The sequence below is a fragment of the Gracilinanus agilis genome, chromosome 1, assembly GCF_016433145.1.
Source record: "Gracilinanus agilis isolate LMUSP501 chromosome 1, AgileGrace, whole genome shotgun sequence".
NCBI lineage: Eukaryota > Metazoa > Chordata > Mammalia > Didelphimorphia > Didelphidae > Gracilinanus > Gracilinanus agilis.
This window is the reverse complement of record NC_058130.1, coordinates 98,270,798-98,280,650: the sequence shown is the minus strand read 5'-3', so window position 1 is coordinate 98,280,650 and position 9,853 is coordinate 98,270,798.

Here is a 9,853-nt window from a genome sequence, read left to right as displayed (position 1 = left end):
TCAATGATCTTTTGATTCTCCTTTTCTATTTGGTTTATCCTGCTTTTCATGGCATCCTTTTCATCATTGGAATTCTTTGCCTGTTCTTCCAGCAGGCAATTCTGGTTTCTAATTTGCTTATTACTTCATTTTATTTCTGTGTCTCTCTTTCCATTTGGCCAATTTTGCCTTTTAAGCTGTTATTTTCTTTTTGTTTTACTTTCATTTCTTTTTCCCATTTTTCTTATGTCTTACTTGTTTCTTGAACTTCTTTTGTGTTCCTCCAGAGCTTGTGACCCATTTTCATTTTCTTTTGGAGAGTTTGCATGTGTTTGCTTGTTTCTCACTCTCTCCTATTGCTTCTGTTGTTTTTTGGTTTGTTTTTTTTTCCTCTTTTTCTCAGTAAAAATTTTCTAGGGTCAAGAGCTTTTTTGCTGCTGTTTACTTATTTTCCTGTTTGAGGCCTGGGATTCCTTTGTGTTGCTGATCATTTCTATCTTAGTTTCTGTCTTGCAGGGCTATCTTCCCTTCCCTGTTAGAGGCCTGAGTGAATGCAGGTAGGTCTGTGGTGATTTTTTTTTGTAGGTATAGCAGACTTCAAAGTATTTTGCCCTCAGGCTGTCTTCCCTATCAGTACTACTGAGGTTATGCTGCTGTTTTCACTGCTGGGAGTAAGTGCCGTGCTATTAAGCTTTGATTCTCATTGCCATATCCTGGAGCAGCCTCCAGGGGTAAGTCTCTGGTGCTTTTTCTTCCATGTAGTCAGCCCCCTAGAATTTGGGCATTGCCCTGGTTCTGTCTCTGTCTCTGGTACAGTAGGTGGGTTGGGAGGGGTGATCAGCCTGGGCTTTTCCTTGCGCAGTTTTGCCTCATAATAATGTGGAAATCCCCTCTCACTGCCTACCTTTCACATTGTGTCCAGTGGAAGTGTCTCTTTGCTCTTTTTCCTGCTTTGACTTCTATGCTTTTGAGATGCTTTGTAATACTCAGTTTGGAAAGAAATTCATAGCAGTGTAAGGATTTCCCTGCTACAGTGCCTCCATCTTGGTTCCACCCCTGGTACATTGAGTTCAGCTAAGAGAGTGCTGAACTGTACCTTCTAGCCAGGAACCAAAAGAGAACTTGCAGCTATGTACTGGGACAAAAAGAGGTCCTGGATCTAGAAGTGTCTGCCACTAGGCAGGGTATAGGAACCAGGTGCCAAAAAGCAGCTCTGTGCTTATATCTTATATTTGGGTCACAGATTCAGTGAGGACTAGGAAGGCAACCCACTCTTAGGGGTTGAAGACAAGGGAGGTAAGCAATAGGAACTGAAGTGAACAGCAAGCATCTGGATTTGACTTCAAGAATGGATCTTGGACCATGTTGGCAAAACTGTCATGTGTCCCAGAGAGAGCTGCTCCTCCCCCAATCCTCCTCTCCAAGCATGCCTAAGGACATTTATCTCATTACCTGTCCCTCTGCCCAGCAGCCCAATAGGAGCTGTTCTTCCCTCCCCTATCTGGGGTAAGGGGAAGGTGGTATTCACATGCAGGTGAGGGTTAAAGTTTGGGCATTTGGTCTCCAAAATGTTCACCATCTCTGATCTAGGGTATTAGATCCATCCGTCAACCATGTCTGAATCCTGCAGAATATTTCCCCAACTGGGAACTTAGACCAAAAGGGAACTGCAGTAATGTTCCCCCAGATCATTAGATCTTTCTAGTGGCTGATGGTGGCTGAGTTCAGCAGATGTTTCCTGGAGCTCTAACCAGGGGCAAATTCCAAGTTGTATTATACAGAGCCAAATCCTAATTAGGAACATGAACTCCTAAGATCAGGTGGGCAGAAATGGATCCTACCCTGGATCCAAACACTTTGGGCACACTGAAAGTTTGCATGTGTCCAGCCTATCGTTATTATTATTACGTTGTTAAAAGAGATATTTATAAAATGTTTAAGCTCAGTGCCTGACACATACTGGGTGCTTAATAAGTACTTGTTTCCTTTCTCCTTTCCTCTCCCCACCCACTGACTATCTGAGCTATCCCTGAGACTCTTGAGGAACACAAGACACATGACCCAAGATAAAAACAAACAAACAAAAAACCCAAACCCAACATCAGGATCATGAAGGCATAAACATTCCTTCCAGAAATGTACAGAACTTGTCCCTTACACAAAATCTCATGCTCAGAAGTAAGGCATGAAAAAATGAGCAAAATAATAAAAACCTTTGCCATTCTGAGCTATTATAGTGATGCAGATGCCCAAGATGTAAATCCAAAAGAATTGAATAATTGGAAAACGTCTACAAAGCAGGGTCTCAAAGGCTTATAATATAGATTAGGTACAAGTTCAACCAGATTTTCTGGAAGATAATGAAATAATAGTTTTTAAAAAATGATTCCTCACCCAAGATTCCTACAGCACAGTAATAATCAGTTATATATATAAACTACAATTTGTCCCTTTATCTTGCCAGCAATGACTCTTTCTTGGTGATATTTAACTGATGATAAACAGCTGTCACAACCATGATTCAAATTGAACTTTGAAACCCCCTCAGTCCACAAATATTTGATCCCTCGGCCAAATGGCAATACATAGTAGCCAAAGATCAGTTAACAGCATGAATTCATTTGCAGAACATTATTTGGAAAGTGGCAGAATATTACCTGCAACCATTTCACAAAACAAGATGGCTGAGAAAGTTCTAATGGAGGACTTTGTGTGATACACAGGTAAAACCAGATTTTTCTTAGGGTAGGTATACATTTGACAACAGATAATTGTAAAATTGAAGAAATATGCTTGTATTTCTAATGGCCTATTCTTATTGGTGATTATTGTGGAACCACTACACTTGAATTCTGTCTTCATAATACCGATTATACTCTGTGAGGAAGAGGCAATCAGGCATTTTAGGAAAACAAAATTGGCTAGACTGACAGGTCCAAACCAGATAGGTACAGAAGATATCATTTATGGAAGCAATTTCAACCGCACTTAAGGATTAGTTTACAAAATACTTAAAAATTGGAAAGATCAAAAAAAAATCGCAGGTATCATTGACCAAGAAGATACAAACAAATACCTACCCCTGTACTACTTTCTCAATATTATAAATTTTTTTATGAGAACAATCCAAGATCACATGTTTCCTTTATGAAAAAAAAGATAATTTTCTTTGTGAAAATGATAAGGAAACAAGTTAACTCTTATAGACAGTTTTCTTTAGCAAAACACATTTTTACAGCAATAACTAACTGAGAAGTCTAGAGAAGTTCGATGTTGAGTTTCAGCTATTCCCAACTCTTTGTGACATCTTTTGGGGTTTTCTTGGCAAAGATACTGAAATGATTTGCCATTTTCTTCTCTAGCTCATTTTATATAAAAAGAAACTGAAGTAAACAGGTTTAAGTGACTTGCCCAGGGTCATATAGGTAGTTAATGTCTAAAACCAAATTTGAACTTAGGAAATGAATCTTCATGACTCCTGACCAGGTCTACTGCGCCATCTAGCTGCCCTATAGAAAAGTTAAGATTCTAATACAACCTGATGTCAGTCTAAAAAGGGAGTTTGGATTAGTCATCTAGTGAAAATTAAACTACAAATTAAACTACAAAAACAACTGAATTCAAAACTCATCAAATAATGAACCTTGAAAAAGTCTCAAACCATGGGTTGGATTTTGATAATGAAAAAACTTGATAGCCAAGCAAGAGATAGAGAAAAAAACAAAATAGACAATTTTTATTATACTCTCTCTTGAAAGCATCTGTAAGCTTATTGATTTAGAAGTTCCTTCCAATGATACTGATCCTTGCTGATTATATATTAGAGCCTTCTACTGCCTACCATACACCTTTCCATTGCTCTTTATGTGGTATTAATCTTTAGTCCTTTAGAGGGAGATACTAGTGTTATATAGCAACACCAGTAAAATATTTGTATTTAAAGTATGGGCCTTTGTTGTTTTATGAAGCTATGAGTCAATAAAAGTCCTTATGCCATTTCCTGAAAACAGGCCAGCCAACTCTCCCCTTTTCAACTCTGGATCCAAGTCATTTATCTGTACTATCCGTTCCAGATACACGGTTGGAAAAGCTTTTTAGGGTATCCATCTAGACATCTTTTGAAGTCTGGTCCATAGGGATTTTTTATCCATTTGTTCTTCCCTGTGAGACCAGATAGCCCAGTCTCCTTTGACTGATTTATAGATCTTTTCCAGGAGGCTATTACAATATCTTGGAACACTTTATATAATTATTATAGTGCCATTCACAAATAGGAACATCTGGAGAACTTCACCATCCATGGGAAATCTGTTCTCAGCCTGGATTTTTCTCTGGATCTCCTTCATTCCAGTGACAAAAACTTTTGGTAAAAAAAATACATATCCCTATTTTATGCCTATCCTTATGTTAATTATCAAGGGTTCATGCAACAGAGATTTTTCTGTTGATATTTCTTTGACACCTTGTCAAAGAAAAAATATTAATACTTTACTCTGTATTTAGGCCCAAATCTGCCAGAAACAGTTTTATTTATTTCTATTTTCTTTTTCTTTTCTTTTTTTAATTTTTATTAAACCCTTACCTTCTATCTTGGAGTCAATACTGTGTTGGCTCCAAGGCAGAAGAGTGGTAAGGGTAGGCAATGGGGGTCAAGTGACTTGCCTAGGGTAACACAGCTGGGAAGTGTCTGAGGCCAGATTTGAACCTAGGACCTCCCATCTCTAGGCCTGGCTCTCAATCCACTGAGCTACCCCAGCTGCCCCAAAACAATTTTATTTAATCTAAGTATTTATAGCCTCGAGAGAGCTATCCAAACTAGCATAGTTCTTCCATGTTTTCTGACATGTCTTTTTACTCCAAGATGATTTGCGTTAACATTTATAGGAGTCTTGAAAAGAAAAAAGATTTGTTAAAATTCGATTTGCAGTTAACTTGCCCAAAAAGTCACTACTCAGTTACTTTCCAGACCTTCAAGGATTAAAAAGAGTTTCTTCTCTGTGATAAGTGTATGGGGGAGAAGGGAAGAAGAGAGGAGGAAGGATGGATGGGAGAAAGGAGAGAGGAAGGTAGAAGAAGGGAAAGGAAAGTATCGTTCCCAGCCCAGGCAGGGGGAAATTGACCAGAGCCCTTCTGGATGCAAATAAAAGATCAGAGAGCAATTTAGGGTTTAGAATAGCTAGGTTTTATTTAAAATAGAAAGGGGAAGGTCTAGGGAAAACTAGGAGGTAGACAGAAGGGGGAAAATGCTCTGAGAGAGAGCTCTGGGTAAAGAGCTCAGAGTAGAGAGGGTCAGCCCGCCTCCAGGTTTGAGCTAGTGAAAAGGTGCCAAACTTTCTCTTTTATACTTTCTCTAACACCTCCCACAAAGGAAGTAGGAGATGTTGGAGGAAGTTGTAGCAGGGAGTCCTGGGAGATGTAGTCTCCCGGGGCTTAGAATAATTATAAATGACACATAATATCTTATTCTTGAGCTTAGCATAGTGCCTGGCATATAATAGGTGCTTAATAAATTTTTTATTAACTGACTGCAAAAGAGTCCATAGTAGGGGGCAGCTGGGTAGCTCAGTGGATTGAGAGTCAGACCTAGAGACGGGAGGTCCTAGGTTCAAATCTGGCCTCAGACACTTCCCAGCTATGTGACCCTGGGCAAGTCATTTGACCCCCATTGCCCACCCTTACCACTCTTCCACCAAGGAGCCAATACACAGAAGTTAAGGGTTTAAAAAAAAAAGAGTCCATAGTTAATAGGTCATGGTCCATTCACTTCTAGTAGATAGAAAAGTTGTGATCTTAATTAGATTAGAGTTGTTTGATTATCACCCTTAATCCACTTCCATAAAAAGATCTTTCATCTTTAACATAACCTACCTTCATACTGGGAAATCTGGAAAAAGTATTTAGTCTAGAGAAATATTTTTTTGTATTTCTAGAAAAACGTAAAGGTTTTTCATATGCTTCTACAAGGCTTTAAGAAATCTCAAGGGAGGCAGCTAGGTAGTTCAGTGGATTGAGAGCCAGGCCTAGAGACAGGAGGTCCTAGGTTCAAATGTAGCCTCAGATACTTCCCAATTGTGTGACCCTGGGCAAGTCATTTAACCCCCATTGCCTAGCCCTTACCACTCTTCTGCCTTATAACCAATACACAGTATTGATTCCAAGGTGGAAGGTAAGGGTTTTTTTTAAAAAAAAAAAAAAGAAAGAAATCTTAAGTGATCTTGATATATGGATGGTAGACAATTTATTGTATGTAAAGTGACATTTTATTTTATCCAGCCAATTGTTTGTTCTTAATAAATAATAAATATAAGTAAATAAACACAAAATTTTATTAGGTAAATTTTAAAAAATATTCATGAAGAAAACCAGTGCAGCTAGAATGAGAAAAGTTGTCAAATAGAGCAAAAAAAATCTTTGCATCCTACATATCTGACAAAAGTCAGGTATCCCAAGGTGGTAAGTGAGAGAAAAAAAGGCCTTGTATATACCAATATTTTCATAACAATACTCTGTGTTACTAAAAAACTGGCAAAGAAAAGAGAAGGGCATTCTTGGCATTAGATAGAATATGAACAAAGCTAGGAAGATTAATAGTAACAAATCCAGCCTGATGCTTGAAAAATACCAAACAGTCCAATTGGTTTGGAACATAAAACACAAAGTTAAGTGTGAGGAAATGAAAAGAAGTTAGTTGGAAACAGACTGTCAAGTACTTTGACTGTTGGAAATCTGAAATTTACTTATGTGGCAATACAGAGGCACTGAAGATTTTCTTCTGATGGCATGACATGATGAGAGCTATGCATTAGAATAATTAAACTGGCAGCATATTGCTATAAGTTGGTTTGGAGAAGGGAAGCCTTGAACAAATGTTAGGGAAGGCTATTGCAGTAATACAAGTGAAAAGACATGAGGGTCTGAGTTTAGTAGCATTGGTAATAATAGGTAATAGATAACTGGTAATAGGTAAAATGGATATGAAGGATTTGAAGGGAGACTAGATAAGGCTTGATAACTGATAGGATTTGTGGGACTAGGGATAAATAAAAGTTGACTCCAATGGCTTGATCATGTATGATTTGGAAAATATTACCATTAATAGAGATAAAGAAGTCAAGAAGAACATGTTTTATGGAAAGATTGTGTCATTTCTATCTATATCTAGACATATAGAACCAAGGACACTATTGAGATATCTAGATAGGGATGTTCTTTAGGCAGTTGAAAATGCCAGTCTATACCATGGGGGAAAAAATCTCATGTTTTCATGAGGGGATACATACAAGCCTGAGATAACAAGGACCCAAGATGTAGTCAAGAAACTTTGTCAGTGACCTTATGAAACACTAGAAAACAGGTATCTAGATAAAAAGTAATTACTAAATATTGATAGAAATTATATGAAGTGTGTCAAAAAACACTATATTTTAAACAAAGGTAGTTTTAAATTATGTATATAGTTCCCATTAAGGAAAAGAGAAAGCCTAATTTGGAGATATGTGTGAGATTTAAAAGGTCTGCTTTTATGAGTCAGTTATATACTGCCAACTTTGAGGAAATACTGCTAATGGGGACTCTTTTCCTTGATGCATATTCACATTTATATTCATAGATGGTAAAACTGAGTGAGTGACTTCTACAGTTGACTACAGTTTTACTATATTCCTATTACAACTAAGGACAGAATTAACAGTTGTCCTCAGCACAGAACAGTAATTAAGAAATTAATTATTCAAGTTTATGAAAATATTGAATGTTCTTTGGTCACTGGTGTTTACTTTAGTTATAACCTACATATCTGCTAAGTATTGTCCTTAGCCAAAATGCTTCTTAATAATTTTTTTCAAATGAACCATATCAAAAGTGCTTTGTTAGAATTCAGAAATTGACTATATATTTATACCTCTGTATTCTTTGTAACAATTAACACTCTCAGATATTGTTGTAAGGTTGTTCTCTTCCACTATCAAAGGAAATAGTATTTTAGAGATATATTCCTAGTTTTCATATGATCCAGAACCCCAGAATCATAGATTTTAGATCAGGTTAAGTAGACTTTTATGTGATATGATTTGAAAACTAGTAAAAGTTTTGCCAGCCCAAAGTTTCTTCTTTATCAGCTTTTTATAGGACTTGAAATTCCTATTATTGCTTTGAATGAAGTTGTTGTCTCTTTTTGAATCATTCATTATAATACAGATTTTCCTGAGAAAAGTAGTCATTAACACTACATTGCACGTGACAAAATTTAATTTATTAGGTTAGTCTTTACAAAAAATAGAGACCTGAGTTGAGGAAATGCAAGAGAAGTTTAGCTGTGAGTAAGGTAGTCAGTAAAAGTGAAGGGCATGTCCTTGCTTCAGAAACCCCAGCCCTGATATAAAAGGACTAAATAAGTACACTGGGATGTACCTGTACCTTAGCAGTAGAGTGCCAGATGGGAGGATAAAGGGTGGCATTATTTATCAGAGCACTCCTCAGTTGCCTTTGTTGCTTCTTCGTCTGGTTTGTGCCCACTAACCATACATAACTTTTATGTCTCTGTCTTGGATCTCTACTCTTTTTGCTTCATGATATATCTTACTTGATAATCTCATTACCTTCTGTGGATTCAGTTATCATCTTTATGCAGATGATTGTCAGATTTATATATCCAGATCCAGCCTCTCTTTCCTGACAATAGATCTCCAGAATAAATTGCTTTTGGGACATCCTGAACCTTGAATCAGCTATTTAAACTCAACAAGTGCAAAATAGAACTTATTATCTTTCTTTTCAAACCTTTCCTCTTCCAAATTTTCCTATTTCTGGTTAGGACACCATTTCCCTGTCAGCCCAGCCAGCAACCCAAGTCATCCTCAGTTCTTTACTGTCACCTATATGTCTAATCTCTTATCAAATCTAGTTTCTACTCTCTTCTATGACCCACTTCATTATATTCTTCACTCAGATGCCAAATCGATTTTTCTCTAAATCACAGATCTGATTATATCACCCTTATCTTCAGTGAACTTCATTGACTCCCTGTTATTTCTAGGATGAAATATAAATGCCTATATTTGGCTTTTAAAGTTCTTCATAATTTTACCCATACTTACCTTTCCAATCTTCTTAAACTATTCTCCCCCACAAACTATAATCTAACAGTCCTGGTTTATTTGTAGCTTCTCATACTCAATCTCTTATCTTAACACAATTTAACTGGTTTCTCCCACTCCTAGAATTCTCTGACCTTCTCATTAGTTTTCCTGGCTTATTTCAAAGTTCAGCTCAAATACTACTGTGTATAGTGCCCTTCCCTAGCCTCTTCAGCTACTAATGTCTTGCCCTATTGAAATTACCTTTGATCTACTTTAGACATATTTGGCATTAATCAAATTAATAACATGTTGTGATCCTCATTAGAATGGAAACTCCTCAAGAAAAGGGATTGTTTTGGCCTTTTTAAAAATATTCATTGATTAGCAGAATGCTAGAGATGTAATAAGTGCTAGTTGACTGACCAAGAGTAAAAAATAAACATTCTTTACTTATTAGTTTGATTCAAAGCTTTGGCATGTGTACAGCTGAGTACTTTTATGATAATACTGTAGTAACTAATATATTAACATTCTTGGGCACACAAGTTTTCTCTCCCCATCATTAATAGAAGAAAGCTACAAGTACTTCCTTCTTACACTAAATTTGCCCATTACCTTTACTTTAGGATGACTAGGGAACTCTTTCTGAATTGCTGTCTGTGGTCTTTTCTCATTTCAACTTCCTTCTTTACCTTTTAGACTCTTCTCTTGGATATGTTCTCCTCTCTGATTTTCTTGACCTTGTTTCTCTTTCATTCCAAATACCTAGCAAGATGTTTAGCACAAACCTTCAATAT